Below are 17,618 nucleotides of genomic sequence, written 5' to 3' on the forward strand. Positions count from 1 at the left end.
GTGCAAAGGTTTTCCCTCACTCAGGTGTCCCCATGCTCCCTGCTGCAGAGCCACTCGGGCAAAGCTCCCCCAGACCCACAGCACCGGCTGCTGCACGGTGTGTGCTGCATGGTGCCTGCTGCATGGTATCCTCCCAGTTTAACTGATGGGAAACAGAGCGCGCACAAAGCTGGGGAGAACTCAGACCCGAGTGTGGAAATCCCAAGAAGAAATGCTGCCAATGCCTGCTCGATGCCACAGCTTGTCCATTTTCCTTCCTTTGCTTTTTTTCCTCCCCTGACCTGAAGGAAAGGCTTATTCTGAACCAATGGGGTTTCAACACACTTGGAAAGATCCCAGTGATGAATGCCTGGACCTTGACATAACAGGTGACAACGCTTCCTGTGCCAAAGAAAGTTTAACATATAATAAGAAACAAATATCAGACTGCTGATAGAGTGGTTTTTATTCCAGCAGTTTGTGTAAATGTCCTGCAATGACTTACACAACACCAGCACCAAGCAGTGCTAACAGCACGGCCCCAGCTGCTTGTCTGCCACTCTTCCTCTATCACCTCTCCCTCCATTGTATGAGCTCTCTCTGCTATGATAGCTTTAACATCATTGATGTGGTTGAATCATTTAAGGACTGAATACTTTAAGGTTCAACCTTAAACCTTAAAGGTTCAATCATAGAATCATAGAACAGTTAGGGTTGGAAAGGACCTTAAGATCATCCTTTAAGGAGGCTTTAACAAACAAGGCTTTGTGATCCTTGGAGTACCTAGACTTCCTTCACGTATTAAAATCCCAGCATCTGAGAGCCACGATACACTCAGGTCCTGTCTCAGCATTCCCACTGCCTGCCAGGCCATCTTTACCATCCCTCTGCCATCCTCCCCACATCTTAGGGTTTCCTCAGGCTCGAGCCTGCACACAGTTCCAGACCAGAGAATACATTTGCCAAGTACCAGACTCAACGCAGAGAAAAGGCATCCTCAGGTTAAAGCTGCAGTGCCTGATCCAGCCGGGACAGCAGGCTCGGGAGGAGGAATGAGGTCCTGCCAGCAGCATCCCTGTGCAGGGACCCACCGAGGGCTGGGGCATTTGAAAGTCAAAACCACTGCAAGGCCTCAAGAACAGAGATTATTCTGTTTCCCTTTCACCTGGCAGCCCCAGCTCAGATTGATCTCTGTTTTCATGGCTGCTTGTTTTCTTCTTGTGCTTTTTTGGGTTTGTTTTTATGACATGTCTGGAAAGGGGACAAGGCTGCCCCAGAACAAAGCCTCCTCGCAGAGCAAAGCCTGGTTCAACCTGATACTCCCACAAGCAGACAAGGCAGCCCCATCCTGGCTCTCGGCACCCTGCCCTGTGGAGGCTGGGCTGAGGGAGAGCCAAGTGATATGGAAAAGACAGCCCTGCCCGCTGGTCCCCAAAGGGGATGCTCTTGGGGATACTTCACCTTTTCTTGCTGTTCCCAGGACTGGGAAATAGCTCAGCCATGGAGGTGCTCTGCCAGACACCAGCTTTAGCAGATACGGACACCTTCCTGTGGAGCCCATCTGGACCTTCCTGCGCCCATGGGACCTTCTGCCCCAAAAGCCAACAACACAGCAAGGGCTCCTCACCGTGCTCTGCGTCCCGACACCCACAGCTGAGCAAGCCTGGCCATTCCCTTCAGTCAGTGTCAGTCCAGTTTACAACAGCTCTGCTCCAGAAGCTCTCATGGATGGCCCTGAAGTCGGAGCAAGTCCAGAGGAGGCCACAAGCATGACCAGAGGCTGGAGCAGCTCTGCTCTGGAGCCAGGCTGAGAAAGTTGGGGCTGTTCAGCCTGGAGAAGGGAAGCTGAGTGGAGACCTCAGAGCAGCTTCCAGTGTCTGAAGGGGGCTACAAGAATGCTGGGGAGGGACTCTTCATCAGGGACTGCAGTGATAAGACAAGGGGTGATTGGTTCAAACTGAAACAGGGGAAGTTCAGATTGCAGATAGGTACAAGTTCTTCCCTGTGAGGGTGCTGAGGCGCTGGCACAGGGTGCCCAGAGAAGCTGTGGCTGCCCCATCCCTGGCAGTGCTCAAGGCCAGGTTGGACACAGGGGCTTGGAGCAAGCTGCTCCAGTGGAAGGGGTCCCTGCCTGTGGCAGGGGTTGGAACTGGATGAGCTTTGAGGTCCCTTCCAACACAAACCAGGCTGGAATTCTATGATTAAAGATGTTTATTATGTCAAGCAAGGAACTAAAAGCTGATTTAAACCTTGAAACCTGAATTGATTTGTGTGGATTTAACAGAAGAAGTGACATGCAGTGAACACTGATGTGGTGAATGAAGAACTCACCCCTTTACCTGGCCTGAGGCTGTGCACCAAGGGTGCGTGTGGAGCCCCATGGGATCTCCCAAGAGCACAGCAGAGACCGTCCAGCCCTGCGGCTCCGCTGCGCGTGGGAAGCGAGTTAAAATGGTTCCCATTCCCAAGGTACAATTAAAGGATGGACAAGTGGCCATTTAGGATCTCTAAAATGGCTGTTTCTGTTTCTCCAGTACTCACACAGAGCCAGGAACTTGTCTTTACTGATACTTCTTTAAAGAGCAGTGGCTGGACTAAAGGCCACGCTCACTCCCCCTTCTCCATCTCTTCCAACTCAAGCTCCAGTGTTCTGGAAAGGCTGTACCACCAAGAGGCAAGTCATGCAATTTAACATCTACAGCATTCCATTTTAGAATTAAAGAGCCTAAAATAGTTCTAGCCAACATCTGCCTTTGCAGAGGGGCAAGCAAGCTCATAGCATCTTTAGCCACTACAGTCTTTTTAAGTGACTGAAAATTGAAGCCCCAGAACATCATTTGTCATCTCTTGCTTATTCCAGACTGAAACAGCCCTTCCTAGCCTCACTGCTCCATGCCAGCACTGAGACAATTCTCACTTGCAGGAGGATAAACTGCACCTTCATCATGAGAAAATGACCACCAAGAAATATTCTAAAGACATTTCCAAGCCATTTCCACGTTCGAGCAGCTCCACGAGCTCCTCAGACCATCACATCCAGTTGTTATTTTGAAGGAAACTATTGCCCAATATTGAATCTGAACTTTTTTCCCTACAATTTTAGGACCACACCTCCTGCCCTATCCCCTGAGAATGCAGAAAGCAACCACCCCCCACCCTTTTATGCACCCCAAGATAGACATAGATAGATAGATAGATAGTGGTTTCTGGACCTTCAGCAATCTCATTACAACTCCCTGGACCTCCTCCAGAAGAGGATACCTTCCCAGCCTGCTGCACTACACCCCTACCCTACTCCAGGATCCTTATTTTCAGCTAAGCAGAGATGAGGTTTATGCCCAGTCTCCAAGAGCTTGCAAGCAGATGGAGACATGGTCCAAGCCTCCAAATGACCTTCAGTCATTTTTTTCCCATCCAAAAGAAAAGAATTCTGGAATATTTTCATTAAGCTGCAAATGCCCATTGCAGAGTTTTATGCATTTCCAATCCTATTCAGGCTGGATGCTGAACGAGGCACACACAGCATCCAGTATTACAGCTCAGCAAACCACAGCCAGCTTCTCGCTCCAGGAAACGGGAACATGGGAGCAGACTCCCACTCCTCTCATTTTCATTCTGCTGCCCACAAGGATGCTCTGAGGACCACGGGAACACAAACATCCACAGTTCACTACTCCTTGAGAGCCGGAACCATCCCTTGGTGCATGTCGTACACAAGCACTGCTTCCCTTGCACCCCAGAACCCCAACCCGACAGCAGGACGTGGGAAGCTCCTGCACTGCCAGGAGGGTTCTGCATCGTTGGTTCCAGCTCCTGCTGTCAGCGGGGATATTCTGGGATGGGGAACTCTGTCAGTCCCCTGGATCTACTCTCCATGCCGAGTAACCTACGTGAACAGTCAATACGTTCAGTAACAGATCTGAGCAGGTTCTCTGCCTGGATCTCCAGCCTCATCCCATGACTGCTCCCAGTTATGGGAGCAAGGGACAACAAAAGCAAAAATACAGTGTTTTTGTTCCAAGAACATCCCTTTTTGGCCAAGAAGTGCCCCTGGAACAGGCAGCACTGCTCTTCACTCAGGTATAAAGGAGCCTGTGAGCCACCAATGACAATGCTGTAATACAAGTTATTAATAGGAGGGACTCATCGCTCCCACCTCCTGCACTTACACAGCTCGGCTAAAGCCAAAGGATCCTGGGTTTTGTCAGGGCCAGGACCTTGCAAACTCCACACTTAGCAAAGAAAAACCACACTGACAGGTTTCTCACACTGTCCGCAAGACATCTTTAAGGTGCTTTGCCATTTAAACTGTCAGCTTGAAATCTAATCGTCATAAAAAATGAATAAAATATTATGTGTGACATTCACCGGCTGCCAAATTCCCCTGTCAGTTTTTACAGGATTATAATCACATTCCTCTTTTAATGTTTTATTCTCTTGCTTCTGGGCCAACGAGATGGGAGACAGAGTAAATGGGTATTTAAGAGCCGTGTGTAATGATCCAAACCAAACCTGAAAATAGAGCGAAGTGCTGCACTTGCCCTCCTTGGCGAGGGGATGCTCAGCAAGAGCTTCTTGGTGTCAAGCAACATAGATTCATAGACTCACAGACTGGTCTGGGTTGGAAGGACCTTAAAGCTCATCCAGCTCCAACCCCTGCCATGGGCAGGGACCCCTTCCACTGGAGCAGCTTGCTCCAAGCCCCTCACTCTCCCCTGTTTCAGTCTGAACCCATCACCCTTTGTCCTATTGCTCCAGTCCCCGATGCAGAGTCCCATCCCCCCCAGTATCTGGTCCCTCTCCTCTGCTGCTCACAGACCTACAGCAGCCTGGTCTCCTCCCAAGCCCTCCTACGTGAGGTGCATCAGGCACACGGACCCGTCTCTGCTCATCCCACCACAGCTGCCAGCTGGGTCCCACGGCGGCTCCTGCAGGGCCTGGCTGGGGACAGTGGCACAGAACAAGGATCTTGGCATTTCTGAGTCAGGACATCAATGCCTTTTCCCCCCCAGAACCCCTGCCCAGAGCACAGCAGTGCCCTTTCGCACAGAGACAACAACAAACCTGCCTACAAATCAAAGCAAAAGCTTACTTGCCCAAATCAATGGCAAATTTTACAACATAAGCACAAGAAAAACATTGGGTTTGGGTTTTTCTGTCCACCTCCAAGGCACTTTTACTGCAGGACAGTGGTCCTTTATACAGCATTCTTCTGAAAGCCCTGCTCCCCCCCAACAGCTACTGTTACAAATGGTGATAAAAGCTGTATTCAGCAGGGTTTGGCACACGAACAGCACCCAAACCAGTACTGCCAAAACCTCGCCACTTCATCATCAGCTTTGATTGTCTGGAGAAAGGAGAAGGTGCTCTTGCTGAGGGCATCAGGTAGGAGAAGTGTCAGCTCCTGGGGAGTGAGACCCTCACTTTTCATCAGGGGGAAAAGGGGGGGAAAGACACAATTCTGGAGTAAACCTCTGCAGCCCAGTGCAGCGCGCTCCAGGCTGTCAAGGACCAGTGGCCCAGCAGTAGAACCCTCCCATGGTTACCACTTGATCTGGTCCAGCTTCAGAAGCACCAGGGCAGAGCCAGTCCTCACGGACACGTGTGGGAGTGGGGCCATGGGGGTCCCATGGGGCTGGAAGCAGGGCTCTGGAGCTGGCCTGAGCAGGGACCGTTGCTCGCCTGGACAGGGGCTGTGTCTGTGATCCAGCCAAGTAGCTCGGACCAGAGGGAAGCAGGAGGTCTCACTCTGCTCCCCCTCATCCCCACATAAAACCAACCAGGCTGGAAAAGCCCTTTCAGCTCATCCAGTCCAACCCTTACCCCAGCACTGCCAAGGCCACCACTGACCCATGGCACTGAGGCCTCGTCTGCACGGCGTGTGAACACTTGCAGGGACGGTTGCAGCTCCAGCCCTGCCCTGGGCAGCCTGTTCCAATGCCTGAGCACCCTCTGGGGCAGGAATTGTTCCTCAGCTCCATCTAAACCTGCCCTGGTGCAGCTTGAGGCCGGTTCCTCTTGTCCCATCCCTTGTTCCTTGGGAGAGGAATAAGCATCCCCCTGTCCTTGCCCCTGCAGTCTCTCCTCATGCCTTAGCACGTGCCAGACCTCTGCAGCAGAAAGCCGTCCCTGTTATCCCTCAGCATCAGCTGTGTCTCTGGAAGAAGGGCTGCGCCCACAAGTGTGTAACACCTATAGGGTACCTCTACCCGCCCGACACTGAGCACAGCTCTTCTCTCCTGCTGCTTTCCTCCCGTGCCAGGAACAACCCGCAGCCAAACTGGATCCAGCAGCCACGGCACAAGGGAAAAGAAGTATCTCAGCAATGAATAGATTTCAGCTGGAATCTCCCAGGAGACGGGATTAAAATGAAGGGGGGGGAAATAAATAAACGGAGGAGAAAAGAATCAAGTTGCTGGTATCAGCCTCGAACACACTGCAGCGGCTCCCGGTCCGGGTACGAGGAGATAACCTACACAGGGTGGTAGGGGGAGGGCGTCTCCATACCCCTCTGTGCCCAAGGATTCCTGTTTTCCAGCTTCTCCCTGCACCCACGAAGCTCTGGAGGTCTGTTTCGCTTTAACAAGCCCAGATTTTCACTGAAGTCCCTGGTTCTGAGTGCTGGGCTCTGGTCAGACACCAGGAGGTGATGAGCTGCCACCAGTCAAACCCTTTCCAACCAGCTCGGCTGGGCTCTGCATTTGGGAATTCACACCAGTGCATCTGGGAGGTGTTTCCCAAAATGCAGAGTTCATCCCCACAGCTGTACATCAGCAGCAGCAGCAAGCACAGCTCTACAGTGCTCTATAAATACATCGCTATGTACCACGCGCACCAGGCCCAGCTCTAAGTCTGGTTCACTCATCAGCCACAGAAAATAGAACTATTCTCTGGTTTTCAGTGCGCTATTCCCAAGCTGATCCCCAGAACCTATGGAGCCACTGAGCTATAATTAGAGGTTTATTATAAAGGGTGTTTGGGATGCCTGTCAGCACAGAAGGACACTGTATTTAAGGTGCCCTCAGCACACATAGCAGCCACAGGCTGATTCTTGGCTTTCATTAGAAACAGCCACCTTGTTTACTCACCTCGAGTGACTTTTCTCCGTCTCTGCTTCTCTGCGAGAGTATTTTCAGCCCCTCGCTTGATTAATGGCATTGGAAGAAGGCAGAGGAGACAAGGCCCCCAGTGAGGTGGTTTCACAGACAGATCCTGATCCGAAGCTCATGATGCGATTCCCAGCCGAATCTTGCTTTTCCCAAATGGCAACAAAATGGGCTCGGGCGCAGGACGTGCGCATTCACTGCTTGGTTACTGCAGCATTGTTGACATTAGCTGTTGTTTTTAGCAGAACACGAAGTGTGGAGGGGAAACGAAACAACGCGACACGTCTTTGAGCCCATATCTAACATGGGGAAATATGCAAAGAGAACACTGTAGTGCCCATCATAAACCCTGCCGGTGACCAGTGAAGCCCCAGGGCTGGCCTGACTTGCTGTTGTATTCATCATAACCTCTGTGTGCTGAGCCTTTGGGAGGGGAGGACCCGGGAGCCCCCACCAGGGATGATGCTGCTGGGACCCAGCTCCCTCCTGGCTCTCACACCATGGGGTGATGAAATGGGGATCACCAGCTTCATGCCAGAGCCCGTCACAGGCACCTCTGATTGCCCGAGTCTTGCCAATGCCTCCATTGAAACACTGCTCCATCAAACACACCTTGACAATGCAGCGTGATATGCTCATAGCAATGCTTGTAGGGCCAAGGTTTGAGCAGCCCATTCCCTGCATTTCTAAAGGCAGCAGTTTTAGGCCTCCAAGCACTGAGCTGTATCACACCTTAGCAGATGCTGCTGGAATTAAGTTTAAACTGGAATGAAAAAGCATCTCTGAAGTGGTTCAACACCCGGTAGCAGCATCAGCTCTGCTCTGCTGCTGGAAAGGGAGTCCTGACGGTGAGGTGGTCACAGCCAGGAGATGACCCAGGGCTGCTCTAGGAGGGGAAGAACACCACTGGGAGGTAAATCACCTCTGCTAACGCTGAATGTGAACACGGGCGTGTAATGACAGCACTGCCAGGCACAGCTCTGCAGAGGGACCCTCCTGGTGCTGTTGGACAGGACCCCATGGAGGTACCAAGACAGAGAGAGGATTTCTCTGACCACCCACCTCTGAGCCACAGAACAGCAGCAGAGGAAGGCAGGGCAGAAACAGCCCCGGATCCCTGTGGCAAAACAGTACCCAGCTCCTGGATGCTCCGAAATCACCCCTTCCCCCATGCTGCTTTCCACCCATCCCTTCAAAGCACAGCACAGCCTTTGGGAGCTAGATGGATACACAATAAACACAGAAACTAATTTCACTATTAACGGCTTCCAGTGGACTTATTTTTGCATCCTGCAGCAAAGCACCACTGCAAGGGAATGTTTTATTCTCGCAGCACACTATTTACTGCCACACACCTACAGAAAATTATGGATATCTGACTTACCATTTCTATTCCCCCCCCCAAAAAAAAAACCCCAAGTGAAATGGAGCTTCTCAGTTGCAAAATTAGCAATACTTTGTGTGTACATCTCAGTTTCAAGCGCATCCCTCCTCTCTGTTTCCTAATCCATGGAGAACAGCTTCCCTGCACACACCATTTCTCACTACACTGAGCTGGAGGGAAATTGAAGAGTTCCTCCCCACCCCGTCCTCTGTTTAATGGAAGCTGTGATTATTGAAATGATTTCGGGAAGCAGGCAGCATTCACCAATCAGCTCAGCAGTTCGGGGTTTCTTCATTTGCTGGTTACATGCTAATTATTGTACTGGTGGGATTATTTCCCATTCACATTTGGAATTCACAATGCAGTCGGGAAGGGATTAAATTAGAAGAAAACAGACCAAACCCATAAAGAAATCAACCAGTGACATTTTTAATTGAACATCTTTTGCTTCATTTTCTTCTGAGTCTCACTTCTACAAGGACCTGATAAACTTGACCCCAGCAGCACAGATATGGAAGCATTCACGAGTGCTTATGGGCAGAGCAGTGATGGCATCTCTGGAGCAGACATTTTGGGAAGACAGTGCAACCCATCCATGTTCAGCAGTACCTCTGTTGTTTATCTCATCCTCCGCTGCCTCTCACCAACCACCTCACTCCCTTTTCCATTCACTGGCATCTGTAATCAAGAAGGAAAACCTCCCCACGTGTGGGAAACAAGCCCCCATTCCCAAGCCCAGCACTCCGGCAATGCCAGAACACCCATGCTGGGACAGGAACTGGGGTTTGCCTGAGCAGGGAGCAGAGGTGGTGATGGCAGATGCAGCTCTGATGGACTTGGGTGGCTTCACCCTCACCCCGTAAGAGCTAGAGGGACAGAGCAACACCAGCCCACAACACCCCAGCAAGGACCGCGCTCTCCAGCTATCAGGTCTACTCGCTGAGCACAGGTTCCCCATGGACACCCTCTTCTGAAGGTCCCCATCAGAGAGGTCCCTCCATGGAACTCAAACACTATTTATCACCACCTCATGTCACCCACGTGAGCCCATGAGCCAGTACTGCCAAGAGCAGGGCTTTGAGCACACAAGGGACACGGTGTTCACCTTGCAGCATGGTTTATTTTGTGGTTACCCTGAATGCAAGGGCTCCTTTTCCCCACGCGCTCAGCTCCGATCATCCCCTTGAAAACTACAATTAAACCCAAGCAAACAAACAAAAATCCCAACCAAACCCTCTCCTGGCTGCCAGAGAGGATCAAAGGAGAAGCATGAAAGCTTTAAAGTCCCTTTGAACAGCCCAGTGTCCTGCTCCTCACCCGCTGCTGGGCACCCACAGCTGCCCCGAGGCCTTCAGAGAAGGTGACAAGAAAAGGGAATGTCCTGCGGCACCAAAGAGAGCCAAAACCACCCAGAAAACAGGCGGGTGTCTCCAGAGCAGGGAATATGATTTAAAATCCCATCTAAAGGACATGCCTGATGAAGCAGTGCCATGGATGGAGCTTGGGAAGGGTAGGTCCATGCGGGCACAGCAGGGACCGTTGACAGGTTTTGCACAATTAATCCCCAGCACACAAAGGACCTCTTCCAAAGCACCTTCATTTCTAGAGCTTTTATAAGCGCTCTCGTGATGGCCAGGGCCAGATTCCCAAATCTCCATTTTGGAAAACAGAGCTCAGCACCGCGAGTCAGCGCTGGGGGACAGCACACCACCACGACAAGCATCAATGATGGAGCAGAAAGCAAAGGACCACAAACCTGCAGTGGTTGCTACATCACTCTCGGTCTCCATCCTCCTGCCTGTAAAGCAGCATGGAAATGCAAGCAACTGGAGCAGGGAGCTCATGCTGCTTTTCAAACATCTGCTGCACTTCGCAGTGCACACAGGACCAGAGCCCAAGAGGCAGGTTATGGTCTTAAAGAGCCATTGCAACCTCCGATTGCTCCGAGCCCAGACCACACGCCTGCTTCCCCTCTGCTAGTACGTTGATGGGGTTTGTGCCCACATTTGGTGTGTTAAATGAGCTCTGCCTCTATAAAACAGAGACACTTGTCTTAAATCTCTTCTGACATAGAAATGATTCCCAGCAAAGAAAGAGCAAGCGGGATACATTTCAGAAGAGGATCTTCTGAACCAGAGCCAAAAGGCACAACACAGGCTGCAAGAGAAAACCCACTAACACAGGAAGATGAAATGGTCCTTGTGCCGCTGGTGCCCCAAGGCAGGACCTGGAGCCATCAAAATGTCTCCAGCCTTTGAAGCCTTCCCTGAGCACAAGCACGAGGGACCAGCCATGTGGTTGGATCCTTAATGCAGAAGCCCAAGACCCTGGTTCATTAAACATGCTACACATCACTAAGCATGAAAGACAACTTCATTTCGAACATCCTCTTACACAAAGTACATTCCAGTACCCCAATGTGCTGCAGCTACACCCCTTGCTACTCCTACACAGAGGAGATCTGGAGATGAAGAGTCTCAGGTTCAAGGATCCAAGCCCTCGAGTCTAATTTTGGACCCCTTAAATGAAACTCTTGATTTTTACCATTTTAAGAGCAGACAAGAAGTTCCAATCCCCCTTTGAGGACAAACGTACAAATATGCTTAAAACGAAACAAAGGAGGGAAAAAAGAAATGACAACCCGCTCAAGGATTTGTGCAATATTGGCCTGACACCTTAGCGGAATAAATATTTGCCTGACCTGTTTCCAAAGGAGAAGTTGCTCTAAGTTCCACAAAACCCTCTTTATTTATCAAAGCAGGAGCACAGCATGCGCAAGCATCCTGCGCCAAGCAGGGCTCCAGGAGCAGCCAGCTCCCTTCTCATGGAACAAACCCATCCCCTTTATACCTCTGGGACACAAGAAGTCAGCCCCAAACCACCATCAAGAGACCTGTTCAGAAGAGGAAGAGTTAAAGGGACCGACACAGAGAGCAGAGAGCCCCTTGCCTTGGTGGAAGCCCCTTTCAGCTGATTCATCTGCCTCTTGCTTGCTGTTCAAACCTGTCCCACCCAGCTCTTCAGCAAGGATGCTCTGCCAGCCAAATGCCAGAGCTCATTCCCCACCCTGCTGCTGGCATGGCCCTCTCAAGCATCTCTATTGAAAGCTAAAAACCCCCAGAGCTCTTCCCCTTGCCCTGAGCAGCGAGCAGGGGAGTCCCATCACCCAGACTGGATTGGCTGAGCATTACTGGGCAGGAGCGCTTGGGTGGAGCGAGAATGGAAACTTTTGCAACCTTAACACCATGTATTTGATTTGGGTTTATTTTCCCCAAGCAAGTGCTAAAACATATGGTGGGGACTGGCTGGAGCAGGGAGAGCAGGCTCGCCTTCAGTAGGAGGAACATTATGAAAGCCATCACTGCAACTGGATGCCCAGTTTAGAAGGCTTCTGCTCCAATATAAAACTAAAAAGGAAACAACAGGAATAAGGAGTGGAGAGCACACAGCTAAGCAGGGACCTGTTAAATGTGCGTGTAGGAAAAGGAGAGGGCATCCTCGCACAGTGCCCCTCAGGAAAGGGAAGGAGAAACCACCAAGTCTCTGAAGGCCTGAGAACATCCTGCACACGGAGGTGAGCCATGGCCTGGGGACAACCCAGCCTCTCCTGCCCTATTCCTGTCCCATGTGTCATCAACACCTCCTCCAGCCCCAACTGCAGCCCACCACGGCTCCTCCAGCCACTGCCTTTCATGCAAACTCGCTCCTTTCCCATTTCAAACACTGTTAGTTAGCACATTTGTCAGGAAAAAAAGAGGAAACAAACAAACAAACAAAGAAGGGGGGAAGTACAAGACTCTTTTTTGTTCGCTTTTTAATTGGAACCATCACCCCTCTTCTACTCAACAAAGCAGAAAAGCCATCACAGCAGCAAGAGAGAGAGATGCTGCAGGCCTTCAGCACAAACACCATCAAGCAGGATCTTCTTCAAATTAGCCTCCATGGCAGGTCTACACTTATGCTACTGGGAACACGTGCCCAAGTGGCAAACATCATCATCCTGGGCTCCTGTTTAGTTAATGCAAAGAGAGAGGCACCTCAGAGTGCCTGAGAGTCTGCATGGGGCAAATCACGCTCCGGATGGATGAGCAGGGTGGGGGAATCTGGACTCGGCTCTGGGCTCCTGCTCTCCCAAGCCAATCCCCCCATTTCGGGCCATACCAGCTCCCTACAGGAACCAGGGTGGCAGTAACGTACATGAACCATGAGCAAACCAAGGGCCTCTGCATGGGATGAATCTCCTGCAGGGTTCATCCCTGCTCAAGACACTGCCTCATGTCTGGAACTAGCAAGTGACACATGGATACAATGGCCTCACATGGAGCAGCAGCTCCTAGCGCCTGGTATCCCAGAGAAGGCTCCCATGGGAGCGAGCCAGGGCTGTGCCCTGCCAATGATGCTGCCTCCATATCCATCCCACCACACAAACAGGGAAAGGCTTGACAAGGGGTAGACACAGACCCACATCCCGGGTTGGATCATAATCCCAAATTGTGGATGATTCCAGGAGCTACGAGACAAGCTGTTTTTACACAGTAACACCATAGTAACCAAGGGGGATGGTAAAGTTGCATACACAAGGGCACCACAGTTTTGGAAGGGGGGAAGAGGAGGTGTAAATAGAAGGAAAACCTTCCTGGGGACACACAGGAGAACAAGAACCATGCTCCCATTTAAATCTCTCCCCACGGACTACTTGGACAGCAATTCCCACCTGGCTTACCTTCTCCAGGCTTCCCTACTCCAGGCTGCCACATCCACCCCTGAATGTCCCCAGTGAAAGCCAGCAGCCCCTATGGGGGTTTTATTGATGGAGATGTGCTCTGGGGCCTCAAACACACCTACTATGACTTTCTCACCATAGCAGTAACTGTGGGGGCTGAGCCCCCTCAGAGCCCAGTGCCATGCCCCAACCCAGCTACAACACAATTAACACAAGCTACAGATTCGGGTGCGTCTGAAGCAAAACACAACCAACAGCCTCCTCCTTCCCACCCCCAAAGGTGGGTCAGGACTCCAGAACTGTGTGGGCATCCCTGTGCTGTGAGTTACTGGGATTAGGCAAGAGGAAACAATGAACAGACTGGAACAGTCTGCTCCCTCTTCACAGTTACATGACCCGAGCTGTAAAACACATCAAGGTCACGGCCCCAGCCTAGTTAATAGAAGTGATCATTAAATTGCTGTTTTCTTCTCCAGCAAATAAAATGCTTCTCGTCTTCTGGGTTAGGTTTTTTTTTTCTATTCATCTTTTAAAGAGAGATTAGTTTAGAATAAGCTGCTCCACACAACGCAGTAGACTTCTGGCTCCCTATCTGCAGAGGATCGTTCCTCAGGACTCTGTGACTCTGGGTTGGGGTCTGCAGCTGGATGGTGCCCAGGGAGAAGCGCAGTGAGAACCTCAGTGCAGGCCAGAGCCATCTTCCCATGCCAGGAGAAAGGAAAGCTAACAGCGGCTGGGCAGAGCTGCTCCTCAGGGAACAGGAATGGGAACACAGCTCAGGAAGGGCTTGTGTGCGGGTTTGTTCCAGGTACACAAGGAGCCCCATCATCCACATCACCCATCACCTGCTTCTCCCACAGAAGTTTCCCATCTTGTAACCAGAATGGAAGAGGTCTCTTGGGTAAACCTCACGGCTCCAGTTTTGAGAACACAGACGAAGCACGTCCCGAACGAGGGGATGGAGTTCAGAGCCTTGGCCATGAGCTGAAGTCCCCCCTCCTCAGAGCCGCTGCCCGTCTAACCCAGGCTGTGCCCCAGGCGTGTCCCCACTCCCCGCACCGGACCCACGTCCCTGTTACCGGCAGGTCCCGGCTCCCCGGTGCCCGGCACAGGCCCGGCTGCTACCGCAGCGGCTGGCACGGCCCGGGCAGGACTTCACCAGGGCAGAGAGGTGCGAGATGAAACCAGCGGCCCCGGCCAGGGGGGCACCGGAGGGAAGCCGGGGCAGAGCGATCCCGGGCTCCTTCCCGGATCTGGCGTCGAGCGCCAGCTCTGACCCCCGTCCCCTCGGCAGCCCCGGCCGCGGCACTTGGCAGCAGCGCCGCTCCGCCGCCGGGTGAGCCAAGGGGACGATGCCGCCTGCGCCCGTCCCGGTGCGTCCTGAGGCCGGGCGCGTTAAACCCGGCAGCAGCACCCACAAACCCGCACCCGTGACCACCCCGTCCGCCACCGAGCCGGGTCCCCGCAGCACGCAGGGCTGGGAAAGGGAATTCTTTCCAGACTAAAGGAGAACCCAGCGCAGACGGCGCCGAGGGAGCGGCCGGCGGGTGCCGGCGCTGGGGCACAGCTCGCCCAGCGGAGGGGCCGCCCGGGCTCCGCTCATTCTCTTTCAGTATAAACTGGCGAATAGCGGCGGACCCGATCGCGCCGCGGCGCAGGGGGACTCGCGTGTCCCGACCCCCTGCGGGCGCCCGGCGCTGGGGGTGCGGGATCGCCTCGCACCCTCCCGGGTCCGCGGTGCCGGGGCAGGTCCCGCGGGATAGGGATCGCGGCGGCTCGGCTCGGGGCACTCACCCGCGACAGGTCCCCGGCTGGCTCGGTGCGGCGGAGGCCCCGGCCCCGGCGGCGAGCGCGGGGCGGGCGGGGCGGGCGGCGCTGCCGAGCACAGGCATCGGGAGGGGGGCGGGCGGGCGCGACACACACCGGCATCAGCCGGGACCCATCGCCGGGCGGGGAAAGGCGGGGCCTGACGTCACCCCACCGGGGCGGGGCGGTCCTCGCGCCTGCGCGCCAGTCAGCCGGGGCGGGGGGGGGCGCGCGCACCGGGAGCGCGGGTGGCGAGAGCGCGCTCCCAGCACGGGGAGGGAGGTGCTCGGGCGGGCGGGCCCGTGGAGCGCGGGGGCTGCCGGGTCCTCAGGAGCCCCGAGAGGGACGCGAGGAGGAGGTGGGGTACAGTGCGGGTGGGGAAACCGTGCACAGGGTGCCCGGAGGAGCTGTGGCTGCCCCATCCCTGGCAGTGCTCAAGGCCGGGTTGGACACAGGGGCTTGGAGCAAGCTGCTCCAGTGGAAGCGGTCCCTGCCCGTGGCAGGGGTTGGAACTGGATGAGCTTTAAGGTCCCTCCCAACACAACCCATTCCATGCTGTAGCAGGTCAGGGATCAAGCAGAGACCAGTATTTTTTAAATGAAACGTGGCTTGGCAGCATCGTTTGTCTTGAAATGAGACACCAGCTTTGGACGGGAGATGAAAGATTTTCCAGCTGCCTGTCTGCACGTCATCCCGTTTTCCCTGCATCCAGAGCTAATGGTCAGGCTTTTACGTCACTGTAAATACGATGTCGCTCATCTGAAGCCATTGGCTTTGCAGCACGGTCCCACCTGGATCAGCAGCAGCAGGGACAAAGAGGCTGAAGGTCCTCAGAGCACCCTGAGTTCAGAGACTCCATTTTCCATCAGCCTCAGTGCTCAGGCCTGTTGGCTCCCCCGGCTTTGGAGCATGGCTGGATCTTGTTGCTAGCTCTGGGAATTGCAGGTTTTCTTTTAAAGCAAGTGGTGTTCACAGAGGGAATGTGGACTTATAATGGGTCAGAAACGGGGATCCAGATCAGCAGAGCGTGTCTGTGAGCCAGGACAAATGGTTTGCAACCTGTGGCTGTAGTTGGGTGATTTTGGTGCTAGTGATGGGTGAATGAGGGTGGCATTTCCTCCTCTCCAGGCAAATGGCTTTCCCATCCACTCCAGGACATGCCAGGTCTGACCTGACCTGTCTGGGGATAGGAAAGGAAAACAACCAACACCACTGTTCCTGTTGTATTCCTGGCTCCAGTCAGAGCATCTGGACCTGCAGGAATTGCCCCATTCCCGAGGGAGCAGGACACTTGAGCCTTGCTCCCCATGGCTTTCACAGGGTGGGAATTTCACCCCATCCAGCTGTGCTGGCTCCGTGGTTCTGCCTCTCCTGTTTTGCTGAATTGCCCCTTTCACAAGCCTCTGGAGCTCTGTGTTGGTCCAGCAAAGGAGATGGCAGCCGCTGCCTTGCCAGCTCCTGCAGGAGTTTCTCTCTGCTGGGAGAAGGGGCTGTGGTAACAGAAAAGCCCTTTCACATCCCAGCCTGTGGCCGGGGTTCCCTGGAGGGTCAGGGTGGAGGGATGCTGGCTGGGAATTGTACCTTTGGGTTCACTGTGTCCCAGCCCTAGGGTCTGCAGGATGCAAACCAGCGCCCTGGGGTCTGGAGGATGCAAACCAGCGCCCTGGGGGAGACCCGCTCCAGGGGCATCACGGAGCAAAGGACAGATCTGAGGTGGCACATCCGGAGGTGGTCGGCTCCAGGCTGCAGCGCTGGTGCCAGCCCGTGCTCCTCGGGGACCATGGCCATGCCTGACCACCCACAGGAGCTGCTTCCCACCCAGCTCCACTGAGGGCAGAGCCCTAGAAGCTGCTGGGAGCAGGGTGCCTGCCTTAGCTGCCTTGTCACAGCCTTTGGGAAGTCCCCAAGGGCCTGGACCTCATGTCCCAGCCATGCTTGGTGCTGTACGGGCACAGGGGGATCTCCATCCCTGCCACTGCCACCAACCTCAGCCATAGGGCACAGCTGAGGGCAGGGAGGCACAGGGAGGTAATGGGGCTTGCCTGGGGATGAGCTCTGGTGTTTCTGCCATCAAGCCATCAGCTGTGAGCCTCCTGCATGGCTTGGACCCTTCTCCTCAGGGGATAAAGCGGTTCCAAGCAGCCACCCTCTGGCTCTGGCACTTCCCTGCTGTCCTAGAGCAGCGTCAGCTCCATGAGGGATGGGTGGAAGAGCCCCATGCCCACACCAGCAGAAGACCCTTCCTTCCTGAAGCACCACCAGCTCTCCTGCAGACCAGCAGCTAGGAGCACTCCAAAACCCCTTCACAGCAGAGCCCACACCAGCCACATCCCAGGGGGAGCCAATGCACTGTTGGGGGGGGCACAAACACCCCCCCCCCCCCCCTTCCTGCTTCAGTTTCTCACCGGAGCCCCAGCTGTCCCTGCATCGCTGCCCCAGTGCTGTCAGGCCCACTGAGGTCTGCAGAGCTTCACTTGAAGCCTCTGCTTTGTTTTGCCTTTCTTTCAGCTCCTGCTTTCTCTTCTCATCCCACTGGAGATAATGCAGAGCAGGGGAGTCCCTGGGGCTTGGCCACCCACTCCCTCCCTTTATGTCTTGTTAAAGACTTCCCTGCTGGGCT

At 53.8% G+C, this 17,618-nt stretch overlaps 1 protein-coding gene across 3 annotated transcripts in view; it reads right to left on the bottom strand.

Moving 5' to 3' along the window:
- ZHX3 (zinc fingers and homeoboxes 3) overlaps nt 1-15,070 on the bottom strand; it is a 43,261-nt gene extending 28,191 nt beyond the window's left edge. For 2 of the 3 annotated variants that reach the window (XM_061376799.1, XM_061376793.1), the window contains exon 1: nt 14,987-15,070. The gene's annotated coding sequence lies outside the window, so the exon portion shown is untranslated. Of the gene's footprint in view, nt 1-7,067; nt 7,474-14,986 lie in introns of those variants that run through there. The other variant, XM_061376795.1, reaches the window with a different exon arrangement.
- Nucleotides 15,071-17,618: the final 2,548 nt, after the last annotated feature.

This window comes from Neopsephotus bourkii, unplaced genomic scaffold (assembly GCF_033783945.1).
Source record: "Neopsephotus bourkii isolate Nb327-2 ecotype Australia unplaced genomic scaffold, CSIRO-AGI_Nbou_v1 NB_1737, whole genome shotgun sequence".
In the NCBI taxonomy this organism is placed as follows: domain Eukaryota; kingdom Metazoa; phylum Chordata; class Aves; order Psittaciformes; family Psittacidae; genus Neopsephotus; species Neopsephotus bourkii.